This window comes from Macaca fascicularis, chromosome 12 (genome assembly GCF_037993035.2).
Source record: "Macaca fascicularis isolate 582-1 chromosome 12, T2T-MFA8v1.1".
Taxonomy (NCBI): domain Eukaryota; kingdom Metazoa; phylum Chordata; class Mammalia; order Primates; family Cercopithecidae; genus Macaca; species Macaca fascicularis.
In genome coordinates, this window is record NC_088386.1 from 54,961,939 (window position 1) to 54,986,491 (window position 24,553).

At 35.1% G+C, this 24,553-nt stretch overlaps 1 protein-coding gene across 48 annotated transcripts in view; it reads right to left on the bottom strand.

Annotated features, from left to right (window-relative positions):
- The window catches only part of BAZ2B (bromodomain adjacent to zinc finger domain 2B), a 412,036-nt gene that overhangs the window by 215,352 nt on the left and 172,131 nt on the right, over positions 1-24,553 (bottom strand). The window lies entirely within an intron of this gene.

The following is a 24,553-nucleotide window of genomic DNA, read 5'->3' on the forward strand; positions in this document are numbered from 1 at the left end:
ACATCATTTTAAACTCACATATCAAAAAGAAAACAAAACGTAAAATATTTAACCTGTGAGCATTTTTTAAAAACACTGTTAGGCTTGAAAACTAAGTTTCTTTGTCCATAGTTTTTTTTTTTTTAAATTCCCCAAATTGCTGTTTTTTCATGCTCTGAAATTTCTAGTATAGTTTGATGAGGGCTGGTTTAAATTAGCCATGGGTATGAAACAAACAAAAAACCCAACTCCATCAAAATGATAAACTAATTTACTACTTAAAAAAAAATCTAGATAATTCTGTAAATCCACAAAATTTGCATTTATCTTTAAAATTCTATATTTACTAAGGCCATGCATCAATATCCTAACTATTATGAACACAGTAAGATTTGATTTTAATGCAAAAAGCTCTTAAGACTCCTTTACAACAATATAATCATGTTAAGATATTAAAATTATACTACTTAAATTAGGTTTATATTTATTCAGTTTGCAAAATAAAGTTCTAATGTACTGAAATAGAACAAAACAGAATGATAATAAATAACAACAAAAAAAAACACCCAGGAGAGAAGACTGTGCCAAGGGTATAGAATCTCAGAACAAGTCTCATTACATATACTTAATATGTCATTTCAAGGAGTATGTACTCGGTATTGAACCACATTAAGTTGCTAACATCACTAATCACCACCTTAAAATTTACTACAATGACACATGAAATAGCAAATTTTCAAAAAACTATGATTACGAAGTTAACATTTCCAGCTGAATTTCTTGGTCACATTAACATTAAATAATTTAAAAACCATAGTAGTCACATGGAATGCAAAACACAGTTCTTATTTCCTTTATAGAAAATTTAAGATGTAATTCCTACCACGTAAGTAGCTTTGAGTATGTAATTCATACACCAAAACAAAACAAAATTTTAAATCAGAAAATTATTATTTCAATTGTTTCAATGATTTATGACCATCTTAGCTTCCTATAATGTATCAAATTTAGAGCATGATGAAATGAAAACATAAAGAGGTACAGCAAATAAATATGATATTTGGTTTCATTGAAGGTGGTTTTTATCAAGAGCCATTAAGTTTTGATATTATGAGTTTACAATGAAGTTAAAAGGTAAGGGACAAAAACCAGTTGGAAAAAGACTTGCCCTCAGAGCTGACAAATGAGAGAAATATACCTTTTCCTTCTCCTGGGTATATTTCAGCCCTACTTGTCCTCTCAGGCATTCTTTAACTGGACCTAGTAGTACTATATAGACAAAAAGCTTCAGAGTGAATTCCCCTATCCTCTGGAAAGTCCAAGAAACCACAGAGGTAAGTCCTCCATATTAAGAACTATGTGCAAAATGAGGTGGGAAGGCAGAGGGAGAGACAAGAGGAGGAAGAAAGTTTCCTACTTTTTACTTGCTTGCCTTCTACTACAATAAATAGGTGTTACATATTTATATCCCATCTTATTCCAACATAATTTAAGATGACTTACAAAACTATGAGAAGAACAGAATGCCGTCTTTAAAACTAATATGAATAAAAGAGAAAATAAGAGGATATGAGAAAGATGAAAACACAAGGTAAAGTTGGAACAAAGAAACACCTATCATAAGGTTTTGCACAAGTCTATGATATGGGTGGTTCAGCTCCTTAGCAATCAAAGTAAAGTGGGAGACGAGATCAAATTACAAAATTCTCATTCTCTATAAGATGTAATTTACAAACAAGCTCCAAAGCCTTCTCTAGTACTTAGAATTGAGAGAAGTTTTAAAAATAATATTCAAAAATGCAACAATGGAGCACACAACAGTTTTCTCAATAGAATCTTTACAGCAATTAAAATAACAAATTTCACATAAAAGTTTCTTTTAACATTTCGTCAGTGCAAGTCAGAGTGATAACATAATGAAAGATTCCCAAAAATAAGCCATCTTGCTAGGAAGTCTGCAATTCTCATCTGGATCTTTAAACATACACTAACAATTCCCAGAATCTTATGTTAAATTCCATTTTCAAATTCCAAATTCATATTCTATTTTCTAAAGTCAGGTTCTTATGCTAGATGACAGCAGAAGATCACATAAAATGTGATAACCAGGGTTCCAGATCAGGCAAAAGGGAGCTTTCTTTTTTATTTTTCTTTTTCAGACAGAGTCTCGCTCTGTCGCCCAGGCTGGAGCGCAGTGGCGCGATCTCGGCTCACTGCAAGCTCCGCCTCCCGAGTTCATGCCATTCTCCTGCCTCAGCATCCCAAGTACCTGGGACTACAGGCGCCCGCCACCACGCCCAGCTAATTCCTTTTTGTATTTTTGGTAGAGACAGGGCTTCACTGTGTTAGCCAGGATGGTCTTGATCTCCTGATCTCCTGATCCGCCCGCCTCGGCCTCTCAAAGTGCTGGGATTACAGGCGTGAGCCACCGCGCCCGGCCAAGGGACCTTTCTTTTTCAATGAAATGAGTTCCTCTTTTCGTTGGTGATCTTCCTTCCATGATCCTGCTCATTACAACAGCTGGGAGTCAAATCTATGATGATTTGTAATCCTCCCCAGTTTGGTATTTCTAACTATAGTAGATAAATGTGACTCTGTCTTCACATTCAGTTTGCATCAATTTAGATTCGTATTTGCATACTTTCAGAACATTTACTTTTTGTTACTGGTGGAGGGGAAGGACAGCGAAATCGATACAAAGGAAATTTCCTATCTCTTATTTTATTATACAAGAAAAAAACAAGATCTACCAGTGATGTCAAACGACATGCTACCATGGTATAGTATCTGGAGTGAACACTAATAAAATGTAACAATGATGCATTCTGGTTTTCGTGTCAGGTAAATAGGTTGTAGCAAATCATATCTTCCTTACTACTTAGGGTTGGTCTGCTCTCTGCCTCCCAAAGATCCTAAATTTATGTCCTCCTGCCTCCCAGATTATGCTTATGTTGTTTCGTATCTCTGCTCCTACCTCATTATCAGTTTAGGTCTCATCACTTCCAGGATGGCTCTCTCTCAGACTCCATTTGAAGGGCCCATAAAACCTTTCTCTACATAATTTAGCTATATATTACTATATAATTATTTGGGGAATCTCCTTACCAGATCTTGAAATTCCTTCTTTTATATTACCCACCATGAATAACAAAATGCTCAATATGTAGAAAATACTCTAAATACAAATAAACTTAGTATAATGCATTAATAAACTGCTGTATATATTTATAACAGACCATATTTATTTAGCGTAACTAGGATATTTATTATGATTGCATCAATTGAACCAGAAGGCAAATTTTTACCATAAAGGTGATTTCTGCATGGTATACAATCAACCCATATTTAATCAAACCTTGGGCTTTTCTACTTTCAAGTTTGTCAAAATAATTTCAATTGTGAGACAACTTTTGAGAACACTACCAAAAACCAAATCTATTTTGTAAGCTTCTGTCAAACCTCAAAATGACTAAGATTAAATGACAATTTTCATCCAATACAGTTTGATCCATATTTGAACTCATAAAATTTATGAAGCTTACTACTTTATTACCATTCAATGAATTCTTCCAATGTGTAGCCACTGAAATTTATTTCTGAACTTCCTATTTTATAAAAATTCAAATCTTAGTAATCTCAATATATAATTTTGCTATTGTAAAAGGAGTAGTCTTTAGATATGGCATAATATATACACTCCCTTACCATACTTTCCTGCAGTAAGGAAAACCACTCCTAATATTTAAAAATATGTTAGAAAACATATGCTTAAGTATCTCATATTACCAACTTAAATCAATCAAGATTAATTCTATTCATTTAAAAAGTTATAGGATAATTATCATGGTTACATTATTAACCACCTTATAATTGTTTACTTCAAAGAAAAAAAGTAGGAAACATATCCATAATATAAATTGAAATGGCTTTTGAACAAATTTAACAACAAAAGATTATTCAATTTTCTTTCTTTTCCTTAAAAACAAAATGGAAAGAGTAAGCCAAAGACAGATATAGATGTATATATTTTCATTTATTGCAACATAATAGATACACACAGAGCCTGTGAGAATACAATATTCATTTTGCTGCAGAAGAACAGACATTGCATAACAATGAGATTTGCTAATGAAATCAACCATCAACCTGAAATACATATGTATTAAACCAAGACCTCAGTGTCATTTTCTTTTTGCATCGTTTGTTCTTTATTTTTTTCTTGACCCTTTCAGTATTTTTGTCCTTTAGATTTTAGAACTTATGGGTGAAGCAAAATCAACTCTATATTACAATGTATTGCTTTTTATTCATCACATTTATTTTTAATGTAAATTCCAATTGTTCTGCTTCTATCAGCACTATTAGTGTACCTTTAGAAAAAAGAAATCAATGGATGCTACCAGAAGAAACAAAGGAGGTTTATTTCTATAGAGAATTGTTGGATCTCAGGTCCAAAAAATTTTTTATCAATATTTCACATAAATTCTATGTGGAAACTTTAATTGCAAGGTGAGTGCTTACTTATTTAATAAGAAATAAGAAAATAATAAATATATTTTAAAGTCAGTTTTGTAATAATGTAATTTCCTCGACAATTTCGACTACTGATAATTATTAAATGAAATAATATAGAGCTAATATAATCATTAAAATGAAAATTATTCTCAAGTTTTTAAAATAAAATAATACTTTTCCCTCAAAATGTTTTACTATCCTGGTCTGAAAATGGTGATTACCAATTAATATTTGTCAAAAGTAAGTAATGCTGGGAATTTTCTATGATTTAGTTATAATTTTCAATAAAAGCACAAAACTATGAAAGTATTTAATGTGATATATCTTAAAGAAAAAATAAGTATTAATGTACCCCCAGAATCAATTTGTATCCTTTTGAGTATAGGCTATTTAAAGAGCTATCTATACCATTGGTTGTTCATTTACACAAATTAGGTTTTTCAATTCACCTGTGCTACAGATAAAATTAACAGGCTAATCTCTGGTATACAATTGCTACTAATTCATAATAATAACAGCTTTAACAGCAACCAAAACAAGAAGCAGTACTTATACCAACTAAAACATCCAGAGTCAAACAGAAGATTAAGTTTCCTGTTAAATTTTTATATTACCTTAATGTGTAACCTAAAACAATATCCTGCAAAAATAACCAAAGGCAATATCAACTACAATTCTGTCAGAAATAAGTAAACAGTTAGACATTCCTTATTAAATGTAAACTCTGAAAGTTGCCACTGACAGTCTAATAATTGTCAAGTCTATTTTTAAAACTTTGAAGAATGACTTGAAAAAACCACACAACCACAGAACAATCAATCAATCTATACACAACAGATTTTCCTTTAAAAATCCAGAAATTTCTATTAAAATGTCAAATTATACATTAGACTGTAGAGAAACACACTGTAAACAAGTATCTGTGCGATACCAAAAGCCTACTTTTACTAGTACCAAAAAAAACCAAAAAACCTAAAACATGGTGACAGGGTTTGGAGAGTCATCTAGCTCACTGCTACTCCAAGTACAGTCCATAGACCAGCAACATGGAAATTATTTGTTAAAAATGCAGAATCTTGGCCAGGTATGGTGGCTCACACCTGTGATCCCAATATTTTTGGGAGGTCAAGGCAGGAGGATCACTTGAGGCCAGGAGTTCAACACTAGCTCAGGCAATACGAGACCCCATCTCTATAAAAAAAATAAAATAATTAGCCAGATGTGGTGATGTGTGCCTGTAGTCCCAGCTACTCAGGAGGCTGAACTGGGAGGATCACTTGAGGCCAGGAGTTCTAGGCCAGCCTGGGTAATAATGAGACCTAGTCTCTACAAAAAATACTAAAAATTAGCCAGGTATGTTGGCACGTACTTGTAGTCTTAGCAACTCAGGACACTCAGGTGGAAAGATCATTTCAGCCCAGGAGTTCGAAGTTACAGTGAGCTATATGACTGCACCGCTGCACTCCAGCCTGGGTGACAGAGCAAGACCCTGTCTCTAAAAAAAAAAAAGAAAAGAAAAAAGAAAAAACAAGGCTGGGTGCAGTGGCTCACGCTTGTAATCCCAGCACTTTGGGAGGCCGAGGCAGGCGGATCACGAGGTCAGGAGTTCGAGACCAGCCTGGCCAACATAGTGAAACCCCATCTCTACTAAAAGTACAAAAATTAGCTGGGTGTGGTGGCACGCCTGTAGTCCCAGCTACTCGGGAGGCTAAGGTGGGGGAACTGCTTGAACCCGGGAGGCAGAGGTTGCAGTGAGCTGAGAGCGTGTCATTGCGCTCCAGCCTGGGTGACAGAGTGAGACTCTGTCTCAAAAAAAAAAAAAAAAAAAAAAAAAAAAAGAAACAGAAATGCAGAAACTCAGGCACCAGACTAGACTTACTCAGAATATTCTGTACATTAAAGTTTAGGAAGCCCTGATCTAGAAAATGCTTCAGAGTACCTAACAATTTATACACCAATTTCAGTAATTTCTGATATGCTAACAACTCCTCAAAAATCCATATTAAAAGACAGAATACTCAAGAGAGTAATTTATTTGTTGTACCCAAAGTCCACTGCCTATCTTTTGCTTATTCATCTAAAGTCTCATTCATATGGACTACTGATTTAAAATTTGTGGTAATATGAGGAATAAGTGGGCAGAAATAATATGTTTCTATAAATTACTGGAAAAAATATAAAAAACAAGAATTTACACTCACTTAGCAAGATTTTAAATTGCCTCAGCAGAAGAGGCCTTTCTTCAAATAAAATCTGTGAAGAAGTCCAGTATGGGCGCACACTGAGATTACAGGCTCACACCTGTCATCCCAACACTCTTGGGAGACCAAGCTGGGAGGACGGATTGACGTCAGGAGGTTGTGACCAGCCTGGGCAATACAGCAAGACCCCATCTCTACAAAAATTTTAAAAAATTATCCAGGCGTTAAAAAAATAAATAAAATAAAATAAAATTAGCCAGGTGTGGTGGTGGTGCATGCCTGTGGTCCCAGCTACTCAGCAGGCTGAGGTGGGAGGATTGCATGAGCTGGGAAGTCAAGGCTGCAGTGAGCTGTGATCATGTCACTACACCCAAGCCTGGGCAACAGAGTGCAACCCCATCTCAAAAACAAAACAACAAACAAACAAACAAACCCAGAATAGTAGAAAATAAAGAGCTGCTTTTTGGGGTAGAGGAGGTGCCTAGCAGCTGCCAAGGTATTTCAATACAACCAATTCATATGGTTCTACAGAGGACAGTCTGACTTGACCAAAGGGGATTACCTAAGAGTCTAAAAACAAGTGGGAAAGTTGTTGTACTAATCACAAAGTTTACTATTTATCAAAGCAAGTCCTCAAGTTTGTTCTGTAGTATTTTAAACTAAGAACACTGGATTAAAATTACATAAATTTTTTGTAAGTAAAATTGATATTTTCCTAAATAAATCCAATTGGCGAAGTTAGAAGTAACTAAGGTTATCTTCAATTAAATTATTTTAATCAGTAGAAGGCCTATCATTTACAAGGCATTATGTTAAATGCTAGTAATATAGATGAATGGACAAAGTACTCTATTTATTGTCTTGGAAGAATAAAATAAATACATGGTAGTCCCAGCTACTCAGGAGACTGAGGCAGGAGGAGTGCTTGAGCTCAGGAGTTCCAGACCAGCCAGACTAACACAGAGAGACTCTATCTCTAAAATAAAGATAAATACATGGAACATACTACCATTTATACCATAAGAGTGGTATAAATAAAGTACTCTGAGAGCAAAATTAACTGAGGATGGCAGAAAGAATCTTTATGAAAAAATGATACCTGAAGTAGGCTTTGCAAAGTAGTGTAGGAATTTGAATAACAAAGGTGAGTAGGTGGAGGAACTAGGAAAAGAGACATCCCAAGGGGAAGGAGAACATAAGCTAAGGATCAAAAGCTGAAAAGCACTGGATGTATTCTGAGACTAGCTTAAGGTGGCTTCCAAGCTCCCTAATAACAGGAATCATGAGTTGCTCCTTTTATGGCAGTAGCACCTATGACACCCAAGAGTTAACATACAGGTTGAACATCCCTAATTTGAAAAGCTCCAAGATCTGATACTTTCTGAGCATCAACATGATGCCACAAGTGAAAAATTCCATGCCTGACCTTATGTGACGTGTTGTACATTATTTAAAATATCATACATAAGTGCCTTCAGATTATGTGTATAAGGTATAGATGAACCTAATAAATTCAGTGTTTAGACCTGGGTATCTACCCTCCCCAAGATATATCATTATATATATGAAAATATTCCAAAGTCTGAAAAAAATGTGAAATCCCAAAAGCTTCTAGACCCAACCATTTCAGATAAGGAATACTCAACCTGTACCTGGGCAGCATAAAAGCTTGTTATGTATAAACTGTTTGAATGACTCAATCAATCAGTAAAGTAATATAGTCTGGCTAGTACAAAGGACATACGTAAAAAATAGTGCGAGAGATATTTATTTGGCTGAAAACATACTTTAAAACCTTATCGGAGATGACCTTAAATACCATACTAAGTGTTTAAAGTTAATGCTGCGAACAATGGTAAACTACTTGCATTAGAAATATTGATCTAGCCGTTTTAAGGAGGATAAATTGAAGCAGGAAGAAATTTACAATAAAGATATTGCAGTATTTGGTCTCCTGAGATAATTTAGGCAAAAGTGACGTTTTGTACTAAGGTGTGGCAGAAGAGTGAGAAATGAGGGGATGGATAAATATAAAAGTTATTCATATATAGAAGTAGGGATAAATTTATTTTTTTACTTCTTAGCTGGTTAGAGTAGAGAAAGAAATTTAAAAATTGTATTGTAGAAGTAAAATTTATTGGACTTCAAAGCAGGCTCTATATGCAGAAAGTGGGAATACAAAAATTAAGCAAATGCTAAAAAGTAGAGCAGAAATCTTTTATGCATTGGTCACATAAACTGGTACAATTATATAGAAAGAAATCAGGCAACATATAGTAAAGTAAAGCTGCATGTAGACTATAATACAGTAATTCTAGATATCTCACCCAGAAAAGTTCCCATACGTGCACATAAAAAGTCATGTATATGAATGTAAACTGCAGTTCTATTTGTAGAGTAAAACCTTGGAAATACTGGAAAATGAATAAATAAAAATATCATGGTAGGTTTTTATAATGGAATACTATATGGTAGTTAATATAAGTAGAGCTACTTATATTAACATAGATATATATCTTTAATATGCTAACACAAACACTTGAGGGAAGTGAAGGTTTAATGTTTTGTTTGCACTTCTGTTTATCACTTTACTTCATGCCAGGACAATCCTTTGGATAACAATGAAATAAACCAGTCATGAGGGAGAAAAATGAATGTCTTTTGGCAGATCAATGAAGCAAGCCTCTAGAGGAGGCAGAAGTGAATAAAAATTAAAAAGCATGAAGTTTTAGGTTTAGTAAGGAGGTGAAACACTTTATTTCTCAGATATGGGTAGGGAGGTAGAAGGAAAAAACCTAATAGTTTTTGTTTTTTTGCTTTTGAGACAGGGTCTCATTCTATCACCCATGCTGGAGTGTAGTGGAATCTCTGCTCACTAGCTTATATAGTAAGCATGTGTTTCTTTTTTTTTTTTTGAAACTGCAAACTATTTTTCAGAGTGGTTGTACCATTTTACATTCCCACTGGTAATGTATGAGAGTCTGATTTCTTCATATCCTTGCCAGCAATTCATATTGTTGCTATTTTTAATTTTAATTTTTTTAGATGGGGTCTTGCTGTATTGTGCAGGCTGGTCTTAAACTCCTGGGTTCAAGCAAGAGTTCAACTGTTCTAATAGGTGTGTGGTAATATATCATTTTTTAATTTCTCTGATGGCTAGTGATGCTGAACATCTTTTCACGTGTTCAGCTGACATCCGTATATCCTTTTTGGCCAAATGAATATCTTTTGCCCATTTTCTAATTGGACTGTTTGCCTTTTTACTACTGAGTTTTTAGTTTTTATGTATCCTAGATAAGAGTCCTTTGTCAGATAAGCAGTTTTCAAATATTTCCTCCCAGTATGTAGTTTGTCTTTTCATCATCTTAACAGGGCATTTTGCAAAGCAAATGTTTTTAATTTGATAAAGTCCAATTTACAGATTTCTTTCTTCTATGAATCATGTTTTTGCATCATATGGAGGAACTCTTCACTAAGTTTTGTCTTGTAGGTTTTCACTTATGTCTTCCTCTAAAAGCTTTATAGTTCTACATTTAAATGTATGATCCAAACAGGTTCTGAATACAGGAGAAGAGGAACTGAACAATCTTTTCATCAGGACTTCAACTAGTTAGTCAAGATAATTTCAACATTTACTGGGTATCCACTTAAAGTATTAGGCACTTAGCACCATTACAAAGTATCAGTATCAGATATAGGCAGCAGAAAAAACACAAATATCTATTTTTATTTCATTATTTCCAGTGTTTTGATAAGAGTTATACATGAGTACACCTGACTTACTCAGGAAGAGCTTGAGAGTGTTTCTGTAGACTACTTTTGCTATAACTTGGAAGCCTTCTCACAGGAAGGCTACGTCAGGAAGGGATAACAGCACTGAGTAAAGGCAAAAGGACTATATACCCACCTCTTGGTTTAAGGAAGTATAAATCATTTAACATTTGGAGACTAAGTATGGGACATTGAGGCATTACTTTTAGATGTAAGCAGGAGACAGGCTGTGGAAGATTGCATATACCCTGTAAATGAGATTAAATTTTATTCTGTAGTGGTTGGAAGATAATAAAGGAGTTTAAGTAGGTAAATAACCTAGTATGATTTGTCAATTTGATGTCAATTATGTCATCACTGAGAGGATGATTAACATGGACACAGCAAGATGAGGGGCAGAGACACTAGTTAGGGGGTTACTGTGACAGCCCAGGTGAGACATGATGCAAATCTACATTAAGATTTAAGCATCATGAACAGAGAAGAAAAGATGGATTTGAGAAATATTTCAGGGGAAAAAAAGAAATGTAGTCTTTGTTAATAACAGGCTGAGAAAGGTGTTGGCTTAAGAACAGTAGAGAAGGCCGGGTGCAGTGGCTCATGACTATAATCCCAGCACTTTGGAAGGTCGAGGCGGTGGGATGACCCGAAGTCAAGAGTCTGAGACCAGCCTGACCAACGTGGTGAAACCCTGTTTCTAATAAAAATACAAAAATTAGCCAGGTGTGGTGGTGAGTGCCTGTAATCCCAGCTACTTGGGAGGCTGAGGCAGAAGAATCACTTGAACCCGGGAGGCAGAGGTTGCAGTAAGCCGAGAACACGCCACTGCACTCCAGTCTGTGTGGCAAGAGCAAAACTCCGCTTCAAAAAAAAAAAGAATAGTAAAGAAGTTATGAAATAGCAATCGATTGTAGAAAATCCTTTTATTACCCTCAAGTTAACCTGTAGGATTGTCTAATACAGCACTTACCAAAGCATGAAAAACACTAGTCCCATAAGATGTTCTTTGAAGGAAGGGTCAAATAAGTTGGAGGTTCACAAAACACATTAGCACATTTTAAAAGGCTCAGAAAACGTTTTTAAATAAAACAAAAACTTTTAACTTTAACATTAACTCTACATCTTCCAAACTTACTTGATCATGGAACCTTTTTTCATGAAATACTCCATAAATGCTCTACCAAAACTACTTTGGGTACCACTGGTTTGGCAACAATGTGGGCTTTGGTTAAGCTTAAAGAGCGTTTTTTCAATCTTCTCTTTAAAAAAAAAGACTTAAATGCTTAAATGTTGATTTATGTGAAATCTCTCTGGCTTCCTTTGTAACTCTCTCTCATTGCTCACGCAACTCTAGCCATCTTGATTTCCCTATTATTCTTGGAAAATGCTAAGCACAATCTCTCCCAGTATCATGGCATTTATAGTTTTCTTTGGAACAGTTCTCACCCAGGTATCTACATGACTCAATTCCCTCACTTCCTTAAGATCTCTGCAAAATTGTCATCTTATTGGAGAGGTTTTCAATGGCCAATCTGTAACAAATACTAATTCATACCCCTGGCTAATTCATACTCATGACTCTTAATTTGCTTTACCTTTCTCCTAAGTGTTAGCTGCCATCTAATATACTACATATAACTTACCGATAGAATGAAAAGCTCCATGAGTGCAAAGTCGCTGTTTTGTTTAGTACCTTATCCTTAGCACATGCATGTAACTAGGCACTTAATAGTTGTTGAATAATTTAGTGATCATCATATAACCTCTGATTGTATTTATTTTATATTAAAGTAGATAACAGGTAAAATACCTACATATCAACATATCATTGATAAAAACAGTGTTTTCATTTAAGCTTTTGTTGTTCATATTTTTCATGTCCACATTCGATATGAAAGATCTGACCAGTTTTATCCTTTAAAAAATTGAGGATTTTGGAAGCTTTCAACTCTAACTTTTCAAACTTTTCTTTTAATCAAAAACAAATGTAAAATTGTTACATAATTATATCTTTAGAAAATGCACAGACATTTTAGTAGAACTTCTTAAATTTCTCTTTAGCACTTCCTTAGACGCTGGCTTGCAAAGGACTACCTATAATATTGAAAGTAGCAACCTTCACCCTCTAAAACAGAGTCACTTTCTTTTGTGATGTACAGTGATTTCTTTCTACAACTTTTGTAATTGTCAAGTGCTTTCATAGGTTTTAGGTGTGTAATGCCTCTACTTTTAATTTTAACCATGACTTATTACTCTTCAATATAGATCAAGTGTCCAACTGAACATATTTCACATAATATTCTCATAGTGACATATATTCTCCTTAAAACAGAAAGAAATGCTCACTGATAAATGCAGCACTTTTTCAAAATGTCTCAGTATATCTATAAATAATCTATAAAACCCTTAAATATTTTAATATAAAATGCAATATTTCTAAAAGAAAGGACTTTTAAAAATACCCAAATAAGTCAACACAAGACATATACTTTAATAGGTTCTGCTTCATATAAAATGTTTGTTGAGGAGTAAGAACAGAGGTATGCATATATAACTTTATAATCCAGATATAAACTCTCCATTTAACAAAATTTTTCTATATAGCAATATATTAACAGCAAATTAAGGCCAGGTGCTAGTGGCTCCTAGCACTTTGGGAGGCCAAGGTGGGTGGATCACTTGAGGTCAGGAGTTTGAGACCAGCCTGGCCAACATGGCGAAACCCTGTCTCTACTAAAAATACAAAAATTACCCAGGCATGGTGGCGCATGCCTGTAATCCCAGCTACTCAGGAGGCTAAGGCAGGAGAATCACTTGAACCCTGGTGAAGGTGTTCAAGGAGGTGAAGGTGAAGTGAGCCAAGAATGCGACACTACACTCTAGCCTGGGCAACAGAGTGAAGACTCCGTCTCAAAAAAAAAAAAAAAAAAAGGAAATTAAATGAAAATTCTGAATTCTTTCCAGTAAAAATATCTGCAACTGAAAAATAAAAGTCTCTGAAATTATTATCATCATTATGCATCGTTATGAATAATTAGGTGTATTCTCTGGGTATTTTAAGTTTTATTTAAAGAGAGTTTTACCTATAACTAAAGATATTTTATAACAAGTCATAATTTAAGAGTCATAAACTAGCTAAGCAGTCTTAGTTAAGTCACAATCTCTGACCCTTACTTTCTTCATCTGGAAAATGAGTGGACTGGTCCAGGGTTTTTAGACACTGTTAGGGTTTAATATTCTGTGATTCTAAAAAAAATTTTTTCAATCAATTTTTTTGATTGAAAAACATCTACGAGATGTTTTTACTTTTGCAAACCAACTGAGAAATATTTCTGATACAGGAAATGCACATTCTCTTAAAAGCTTATTTCTTTAAAAAGTAGACAATAAAATATATTTATGTTTCTTTATAATGAAACACCTCAATTTGTACTGAAATGTGATGACTACTATTTATCTACTTTAGGTGAATAAAAGCTGAGAACAATGTATTAGACCATGGAAAAGACTCCTGAATACTAGAAGGTCACAGCCTATGTGCTGAGCTGCTAGCAAAACATCTATGTGCTCCAAAGCTGCCATTTTTCTTCCTTGACAAAGACTCCATCTGCCACCGAGCCATTTACAGCCTCCAAGTCAGAATATCAATGATTTCCAACCATTCTGCAAGCCTGCTTTCACCTTGACATTACCTTTGTAATACATCTACAGCAGATGATACATATATCCCCAACTACAAGCATGAAGCCCATGCTTTATTCACCTGAGAGGTATTTAAGCTGCTCTCTAAAGTACCATTTTTATTCATGCTGACTTGCAAAAGAAGTTTAAAGTGTATATATTCAATTATCTATACACTTATATATACTTTCCTATAATTCCTTTTGCTTTATGTACCTTAAATATATTCACAAAACTTTAAAATCTAAAATGACTGTATTAAGTAGTTTTCAATAATGGCTTAGAAACTAAGACAAGAGAAGTATAGTATATTTCCATTTAACAATCAGTCACAAAATTATTTTTTATAAAATATTTTATTTCCTTAGAAATTGAAAACATTAAAACAATAAAGAAATATTGATAACATTTCTAGTTTTGTACTCTAATCACTGTTTTTAACATTTTAAACAAGTGAAACCCATTTACATAGCAATAAAATAAAACCAGAGAATTTTTCAATTATATTTTGTAGAATGCTAACTACCAAGAACTATTAAAAACACTTCTTCCATCCTTTTAAACAAAAGCAGTATAATCCTTGGCTATAATATCTGTACAAATGGAAATAAAGTCTTACACTTTTATCTGAAAGTAAATGTTCTCTACCAAATAAAGAAAAAATGAGTTAAAGCCTATTATGTGCAAAATAATAAGGGCAGCACAAAAAAGTTTAAAACAAGACTCATGGCCTCAAACTGCAGAAATAACAAATGCACTCATGAACAAGCATCCAAAAAGACAATGCACTTTACAGTGATAGGAAGTGTGTTACATAGGAACGAATTTTGGAATTAGAGGTTAGGGACTTAAGTTTACTTGCATCTCTGCCCTGAACTCTCTAAGTACTTATGTTAATCATTTAACTCCAGGAAAACCACTTACTCACCTGTAGTTAAGTGACTATTATAAGTGGTATCTAAGGTCTTTTTCTGCTCTAGCACTCTCTGATAAAAGGATTCTGTGTCAAGATGTCAAATGATCACACATGCTACCTGGCCCCAGATTTTACAAGTCACAGTCCTTTTAGGTAGACATGGCCAGTACAGAGAAGGAAATGAGATTTCAGTTGAGTCTCCAAGAATGTGCAACATTAAAATATACATGGAGAGACAGAAAAAGTATCTCCCAGAAAAAGGAAATAGTATAAACAAAGGTGTGAAAAAAAAATCATGACTTCGGATGTGTTTATGTGGCACTGTTATCCACAAAAAGTAAGAAGAGGAGACATGATACTGGAGAAAGAGAAACTAGAAAGTAAATTAATATGGCAATCTAAGTATGACCTGATAGGGTGGTGGTGGGAGTGAAAAGAAAACAAAGGATGAAAAAAATATTGAAGATAGATCACAGGCACTTTTAGGTTTTGATTATCTGAAGCCAGAGAAAAGAGCAATCTAAAGTGATATCAAGAGTTGATATCTTGTTGTGGGAAATGGTGATACCATTAACAGTAATAGGCCTGATACATAATCCTTTTTCTAAAACAATACGGAAAGAATAGAATACATTAAAGAGAAATGAAGAAAGTCACTTAATTTTCAGAAAAAGAACACTGGACTAGGAAATTCGACACCAATACCAGAGTCTCACCATAAACTAGCTGTGCAATATAGATCAAGTCACTCTGAGGTTTGGTTTTCCAAAATGAAAGTACTAAACTTACGATCATTTTTATCATTATTTTCAGCTTTATATATAATACATTATCTTAATTTCCCCACAAACTTTAAGTTGTAGAAGCAGGCAATCTTTCAAAATCCCTTCTTAATCCTAACTGATTTAAGATTTAACATTTTTTACACATATGAAAGGCTAAAAAATACAAAGTACTTTATAAACAAAAAGGAAGAAATATTTTTCACCAAACAAGTATAACTAATAACACAACTGCCACAAAACTGAAGGCAGAAACACGAGATTTCAGAATTAACCTGGTATTTCTGATCCTGCTTTAGCTATTAGCTGGTCATTCATTAAATATCCTTCATGAGCAACAAAGAATAAGCCAAAAGATATACAGTTTTCATGTTTAAGCATATCATAACTTTATTGGTGATATAAAAACGTATGTGAAACAAAAACTGCCTTGTAATGTAGACTAAGCTACATACTAAGAAAATTACTTAACATTTCTAAGGAAAGCTAGAACTGAACTATAATCTGAAAACTGTGGTTAACAGAATAAATATTATTAGAAGTTTTCCTTTAACGAGAGGCCATAATCGAATTAAAATTTTATAAATATTTCATACTGTTATTTTTTGCACAATGATTCCTCACAATTTCAAGTAAAAACCTTGTATCTATTCCTATGTCATGATTCCAAATACAGGGAGGAATTATAAAGTGTGTTTCTGAAGGGATGTATAAAGCAAATAGAGTAAAATAATTTTATTTACTAAACATCATTACAATTTACCCACGGGGATATGTTCTGAGAAACATGTTGTTAGGTGATTTTGTTGTATGAACATCACAGAGTGTACTTACATGAACCTAGATGGTAAAGACTACTACACACCTAGGTTATATTGTATAGCCTGTTATGTCTAGGCTACAAACCTGTATAGCATGATACTGTACTGAATACTGTAGGCAACTGTAACACAATGGTGTTTCTAATAGAAATAGGCCTGAAATGTGAATACGAAAAATATTTATAGAGGTAAACATATCTAAAAAAGAAAAGAAACAGTAAAATTACGGTATTAGAATCTTATGGGACCACTGTCATATATACAGTCTGTCTTTGACCAAAAACATCATTATGCCTCTTGTGACAGTACATTGTATTCTGAAATAATTTATACTCCAAACATAATTTCTTTATTTTATTTTATTTATTTTTTTGAGACGGAGTCTTGCTCTCTCACCAGGCTGGAGGGCAGTAGCGTCCACCTCTCAGGTTCAAGCAATTCTCCTGCCTCAGCCTCCTGAGTAGCTGGGACTACAGGCATGCACCACCGCACCCAACTAATTTTTGTATTTTTAGTAGAGAAGGGGTTTCGCCATGCTAGCCAGGTTGGTCTCGAACTCCTGACTTCAGGTGATCCACCCACCTCGGCCTCCCAAAGTGCTGGGATTACAGGTGTGAGCCACCACACCTGGTCTCCAAACATAATTTCTAAATTAATAAACAATTTTTATAGGAAAGTAAATTTAACAAACATAAAAAAGGGAAAAGTTAACTTCTAGAAACTTGTCTTATTTCTTCCATTAAAATCAGTATGCCGATAATAAATAATTAAAATCATATACCAGAGCTTATTACTCTTAATTTTTCAGTACTTACTATTAACATATACTCAACTAAAGATATAATTAAATTGGCAAGTGCTACACATGTTCCAGTGAGGTAAATTTTTGCTCTTTGGGAAAAATATTTCTACATACTCATGGACTTTGATCTCCAAGATGACCTCTTGCTTATGAAAAATACACCTGGCTGGGCGCGGTGGCTCATGCCTGTAATTCCAGCACCGTGGGAGGCTGAGGTGGGCAGATAACTTGAGGTCAGGAGTTTGAGACCAGCCTATCCAATATGGTGAAACCCCGTCTCCACTAAGAATGCAAAAATTAGCTGGGCATGGTGGTGTGTGCCTGTAATCCCAGCTACTGGGGAGTCTGAGGCAGAAGAATGCTTGAACCTGGGAGGCGGAGGTTGCAATGAGCCAAGATTGCGCCACTGCACTCCAGCCTGGGTGACAGAGCAGTGAGACTCTGTCTCAAAAAGAAAAGAAAAATACACCTTTATTTTATTTGAAGAATATTATGACTCAATAAACTTTCTCTATTTTGCTTTAAAAGCTCATTATCAGTATGTAAAAATGATCACAGTATAGTACTTAAAATAAGACAAACAAAATGAATTAGAAATGTTTTGATTGTTACCTATGAAAATACAACTTCAGATAATAATGAACCCAGCTCTCTTTAAAGACATTAATATTCTCTCCATTATTAACATTTTACTAAAATAAAATTATTTCTCCACTCCTCAAAGCAAAATCCATGTTAGAAAATGGTCTGCAGCTACCAGATCACTTCTGCAATTGTCTGTCTGAATCTTTAGCCAGTGCTAACCATATCTGTGTGGCAAAGATCTGTGATTTATTGCTGCTGCAGTGATTTGGTAATTGGTCCCCAAGTTCTCATATATTAATGCTTTATCTTTAAATGGCACATTAGAAAAGAATAATTAATAGAAAGTAATTGATACACAGTATGTGTGAAATTATATATAGATTTGCTGAACACATGAGCAACTGACTACAAACATACATTAAAAACTCATTTAGTCCAGTGAATATTTATTATAAACAAGTTTGAGGGGTTAAGTTCCAACACTGAAAAGACATATGTGAATAAGGTAGTTTTGTCCACAAGGAGCTCACAATCAAATATTTATTTATTTATTTATTTATTTAATTTATTTTAAGGCTAGTCAAGTGAAGTAGTGGGAGTGGAGGAAGAAAAACAAAGAAATCTCTAACTGGTTGTGATCAATTCGGTGTGAAGACCAGGGCTCTCAGACCAGCCACAATCAAATACTTTAAACGGAAAATTTTCTAAAGTGTTCATATTTTTAATGAAATAATAGCGTATTAAATTTGTATTTCTAATAATAAGTAAAATAAGAATATTTCTCAGCAACCCAGAAAGAACAGGTTGAGAAATTTAAATATATACCATGTGTGTTAGTGAGTGACAATCAGATCAGAGTGTTCAATCCCTGTGTCGCACTAAGATAGCTACCATGATGGTTTTGACTTTTTTGCATTTTAAAATTTGTTAAAAGAATAGAAGCATGAGGTGAACTAATAGGAAAATGAAAGCCAATGAAGGAAGAAGATCTTCACTAAATTTCTCAATTGCATGTATCTGCTCAAAGATTTTACATGGCACACCAAGATGTCTTTATTTCAAAAACCAATGTTAAGAAAAAAAGTAACGACAATTCTTTTTATATAATAACCAAAGTGGATACAATTATCTGTTTTCTGAATTAGGACAAAACCAGTTTATTTGTTGACATTGAAAGAACTTCAAACATCAGCAAATGAAAGCAATCTTTAATATTTTAAATGTGGTACAGCAAAATTTAATCTATGCTTAACAAACAAAATAAAAATATTACTTTAAAATGTTGATATCACAATAGTGAAGAGGCAAAAACAACCCAAGAGTTCATCCACAAATGAAAGAATGAATAAAATATGGCATACACACACACAGAAATATCATTCAGCCTTAAAATGAAAGGACATTCTAGCACATGCTACAACATGCATGAAACTTCAAGGACATGATACTAAGTGAAACAATCCAGTAACAAAAAGACAAATACTGTATGATCTCACATATACGAGGTACTTACAGTAGTCAAAATCATAGAGACAGAAAGTAAAATGGTGGGTGGCCAAGGGCCAGGGCCAGGGGAAAGTGGGCATGAGGTATTATTGTTTAATGTTTATAGAATTTTAGTTTTGAAAGATGAAAAGAATTCTGGAGATGGATGGTGGTGATGACTGTACATGAATGTGATTGCACTGTACATCCCCAAATGTCTGACTTTCAGTCTTCTTCTGGAAAAAGGGATAAAGGAGGCACTGTTACCTGACTGTGTTAAGTGGAGGAGACTGAGGAATCTAACTAGTTGAACAGACTTTGTTTCATGAATGCTTAATAAATATTTCCCATTTTCATATAGTTTTTATATGTAGAGTTTCACCTGTACCTATAACTATAACCTTTTTCTCCCCTCCTGCCCATTCCAGAGATACACAGAACTGCTCATTGCTGAGCCTTTAGGAGTTTCAAATGTGTAAACTATTTTTTCTAGGCTTTCTTCACTGTCATCTGATAATTCAGTTATTGGGTTCTCTCAATCTGATAAATCAATTACTATTTATCCATCGCTCTCCAGCTTCCAGAATTTTGTTGCTATTCATTCTTCTCCTGTTTCTTTGCTTATGCCTTTTTGAAAATCTTTTTTTTTCTATATAATCAATGGGGCTTCAACAGTTAGCTGAATTAAGCAAGTATGTTAATCTACCATCTTTTTTTTTGTTGTTGTTGTTGAGACGGAGTCTCGCTCTGTCGCCCAGGCTGGAGCGCAGTGGCCAGATCTCAGCTCACTGCAAGCTCCGCCTCCCGGGTTCACGCCATTCTCCTGCCTCAGCCTCCCTAGTAGCTGGGACTACAGGCGCCGCCACCTCGCCCGGCTAGTTTTTTGTATTTTAAAGTAGAGACGGGGTTTCACCGTGTTAGCCAGGCTGGTCTCGATCTCCTGACCTCGTGATCCGCCCGCCTCGGCCTCCCAAAGTGCTGGGATTACAGGCGTGAGCCACCGCGCCCGGCCAATCTACCATCTTTTTAAGAAGCCTATTGTCCTCTTCTTCAGTCTCATGAAATCCTTTCTATGTTAGAAATTGTCTTCTGTAGGAAGATGCTGGTTTTATGAGTAAATACTACGTGGAATTAACTTATTTGTTTGTTTGTTTAGGAGGAGTCTCACTCTATTGCTCAAGCTGCAGCGCAGTGGCCCAATCTTAGCTCACTGCAACCTCTGTCTCCTGGGTTCAAGGGATCCTCCCACCTCAGCCTCTCTAGTAGCTGAGACTACAGGCACGCAACACCATGTCTGGCTAATTTTTGTATTTTTAGTAGAGACAGGGTTTTTACCACGTTGCCCAGGCTGGTCTCGAACTCCTGTATGTGCAATTAACTTTAAAGGTCAATTTTATTATAAAGGCTTCCGATCTTCACTTGAAATTCTGCTACATCTGCTGTTTTTATCACTTCTTTAATATTCACTGTATATATGAAATATCTGCACACCACAGTCTTTTTTGATTTAATCCTTGCATGTGGTACTCTGCATTTATTTGTAACTGCATTTTTATTTTAGGAATCTGCCTAGATTTAACTTTCTAAGAGCCTTCCTCCTGCTTCTCAGCAAACACACTTAAAAAATCACATCATTTTCTCTATGGTCATGTTGCCCATTCCAGTTGTACAGGCATTCTCATACCACTCTGGTATGTCTTAGTTATGAAAGTGCCTGCTTAATATTGTGGCGAAAAGCACTGTATATTTATACCTAGGGTTTTGAATTGGGGAAAGATCTAGGCACCCAGTTGAGGACCAACAGAGGACATTATCACACGATCAGAGATAAATCAATTCCTTTGTCTATAATCATACTGCCCAATACTCAAAAAACATAGCGGCAAAATTTGCTACCAAGCCTTCCTTCAAAACTTTTAACACTTTATCTTCTCACCTCATGCAAACTTACAAATACAAAAGAAAAGGGATGAGGGAAAACAGAAGGGGAAGAGGACAACAGTAACAAAATGCAACATAACGCTTTTTCACTCTCTACTTTCAAACGAATTCAACTTTTTCACTTGTCTTAAGACAGATACTACTTTATTTCCCTATAAAGTTGGAAAACATAAACTCTTTTTACAGATTTTTTGCAGCATCAGCATCACTGTTCAAATAGTGATACCTATACTCTGCTTCAAAATGCAGAGGGGGGGAATCTCCATAGACTGAATAGTTTTGATGTGGCCCTTTCTACCCATAAGGATCATATCATGCTTTCTATATTCAAAAAACATTAAACATACACCTTTACTGTGCCATCTACCACAGCTATAATGACCAGTTTATGTGTCTGTCTCTCCAGTAGATGATAAGCTCCTAATGAAGAAAAAAAGAGCAGTGCATTTTCTACTTTTATAAATTTAGTAAGTAATTCAAAAAGAACAACCACAGTGCTTATTAAATCAAGGAATAAATCATAACCATGAATTTCTCTTCAAGATAATGGAAGTTTCTTAAATATGCTATCAAGGGTAAATAATTTAGGGGCAACACAGGAGAATGCAACCAAAAATATAAATTCATACACAGCATAAAGAATTTATAATAATGCTTTAATACCATTTATGTACTAGTGTCCTCCATAAAAACCTCCACTAGTAGAAAAGTTGAATATGAAACATTCTCAAATTAAACATGGTGGGGGAGGGTTTATTAATATCAATCAGCCAAAAAAATCTTCCCGGCTAGCCACAGTGGCTCATGCCTGTAATCCCAGCACTTGGAGTCAAAGGCTGAGATGGGAGGACTGCTTGAGCCCAGGAGTTCAAGACTAGCCTGGGCAACATAGTAAGACCCTGTCTGTATTTTTTTTTTAATTAAAAAAATTAAAATAACAAAAAAAACTTCCAGTGGCTTCTCTTCACATCAGAAAGAAGTTAAACTTTTTTTTTTTTTTTTTTTTTTGAGACGGAGTCTCGCTCTGTCGCCCAGGCTGGAGTGCAGTCGTGCGATCTCGGCTCACTGCAAGCTCTGTCTCCCAGGGTCACGCCATTCTCCTGCCTCAGCCTCCCGAGTAGCTGCAACTACAGGAACCCGCCACCACACCCGGCTAGTTTTTTGTATTTTTAGTAGAGACGCAGTTTCACCGTGTTAGCCAGGATGGTCTCGATCTCCTGACCTCATGATCCGCCCGTCTCGGCCTCCCAAAGTGCTGGGATTACAGGCGTGAGCCACCGCGCCCGGCCAGTAAACTATTTTTTTTTTATATCTGCCTACCTTTATTCCCACAGCTCACTACATTCCAGCCTCACTGGCACTGTGATCACTATAACCTCAGATTTTCACAATGTGACACCTGGCTCTTTCTGGTGATTCATTTCTCAACACAAGTGTCACCTCATCAGGGAGACCTTCCCTGACTGTTATATGTATGTTGCCCTCAATTCTACCTGACTCCCTGTAGATGCTATCACATTTTCCTTCCTCCATTCCTGTTTGGAGCTCTTATCAATAATTGAGAATATTTTACTTATATATTTGTTTACTTCTCCCCACTAGAAAGTAAACTTAATAACAGAAGAAACTTCATCTTATTGACCACAGTAATCCCAATATCTAGACAGTGGAAACACATAAGCGGCACTCCATAAATATTTGTAGAATGAATAAATGAGTGAATGAGTGACAGTATGTGAAGCATAGAATATAATGACTAAATGAATAAATGGCTAAAAATTCCTACCTAGGAATGTGCTGTCAGGCAGAATCTTTGAGACCAAACAACTTTTCATCTGATAGCTTTCTTTATGTCTCTTCCCTTACTGAATATCAATACTATAACTGAGGTACACAAAAATAAAGATAATTAAATGAGAGAGATTGGCAGTATATAAGTGGGTTGAAGAATGTGTCGCATAAGATCACCTCAGGGCACACGCTAGCTGATTCTAGAATTCTTTTCTTTCATAATCCTGTTTCTGTCATTCAATCAACTAGAAAGTATGCACTGAGGATGATGTTTTCTATTTCTAAATATCCATACTAAGGTCTCTTGAACACAAGTTAGTTTTATATTCTTTGCGAGTATTGTAGTAGAAACAGCATGGTCTTCAGTTAGTGAAATATGAATTGGAATCTTAGTTACAACCAGTACTAGTTATGTCAACAAGGAGCAGTTACTTAATATCCATAAGTCTAAAACAAAATGACACTTGGAAACTATCTAGTGTATAAGTACCTTCATTGTTAGTTCTCCCTTAGAGAGCAGGAACTGAAATGTAGAAGAAATCATAAGAATAGATGAAACGTATCTTTATTCTAATGTTCACTGTGGAACACTGTGGTTCACCTGTTTACTGAGAAGCAACAGGTCACAAGCAGAGCTAACAAAATTAATGTAAATGTGACTACATTTGCAAAGGGCAAACTCACATCTCTCAACATAGTAGGCATTCATCTGCTGAAATAATAATGTCAGGTCACAGAAACTTCAGCCTTTAAATGTTTTACACATTTCCTAGATTTGTATTTCTAAGAAATGGGGTGATACAGATGTTAGATCCAAACATTCCTGGATTATGACCTTTGTTTTACCGCTTAATCACTGTATGACCTTGAGAGAGTTATTTAACTTCTATAAACCTCAATGAAAATCGAGTTGTTGATAATTTAAACATACTTCAAACATTTCCCATTGCTCTAGGATAAACAAACAAACAAAATCCATTATTATTATTATTACTATTATTATTATTATTATTATTGTTTTGAGGTGAAGTCTCACTCTGTTGCCCAGGCTGGAGTGCGGTGGCATGATCTCAGCTCACTGCAACCTCTGCCTCCTGGGTCAAGTGATTCTTCTGCCTCAGACTCCCAAGTAGCTGGGATTTCAGGTACCCACCACTATCGCTGGCTAATTTTTTGTATTTTTAGTAGAGACAGGGTTTCACCATGTTGGCCAGGCTGGTCTCGAACTCCTGACCTCAGGCAATCTGCCCACCTCAGCCTCCCAAAGTGCTGGGATTACAGGT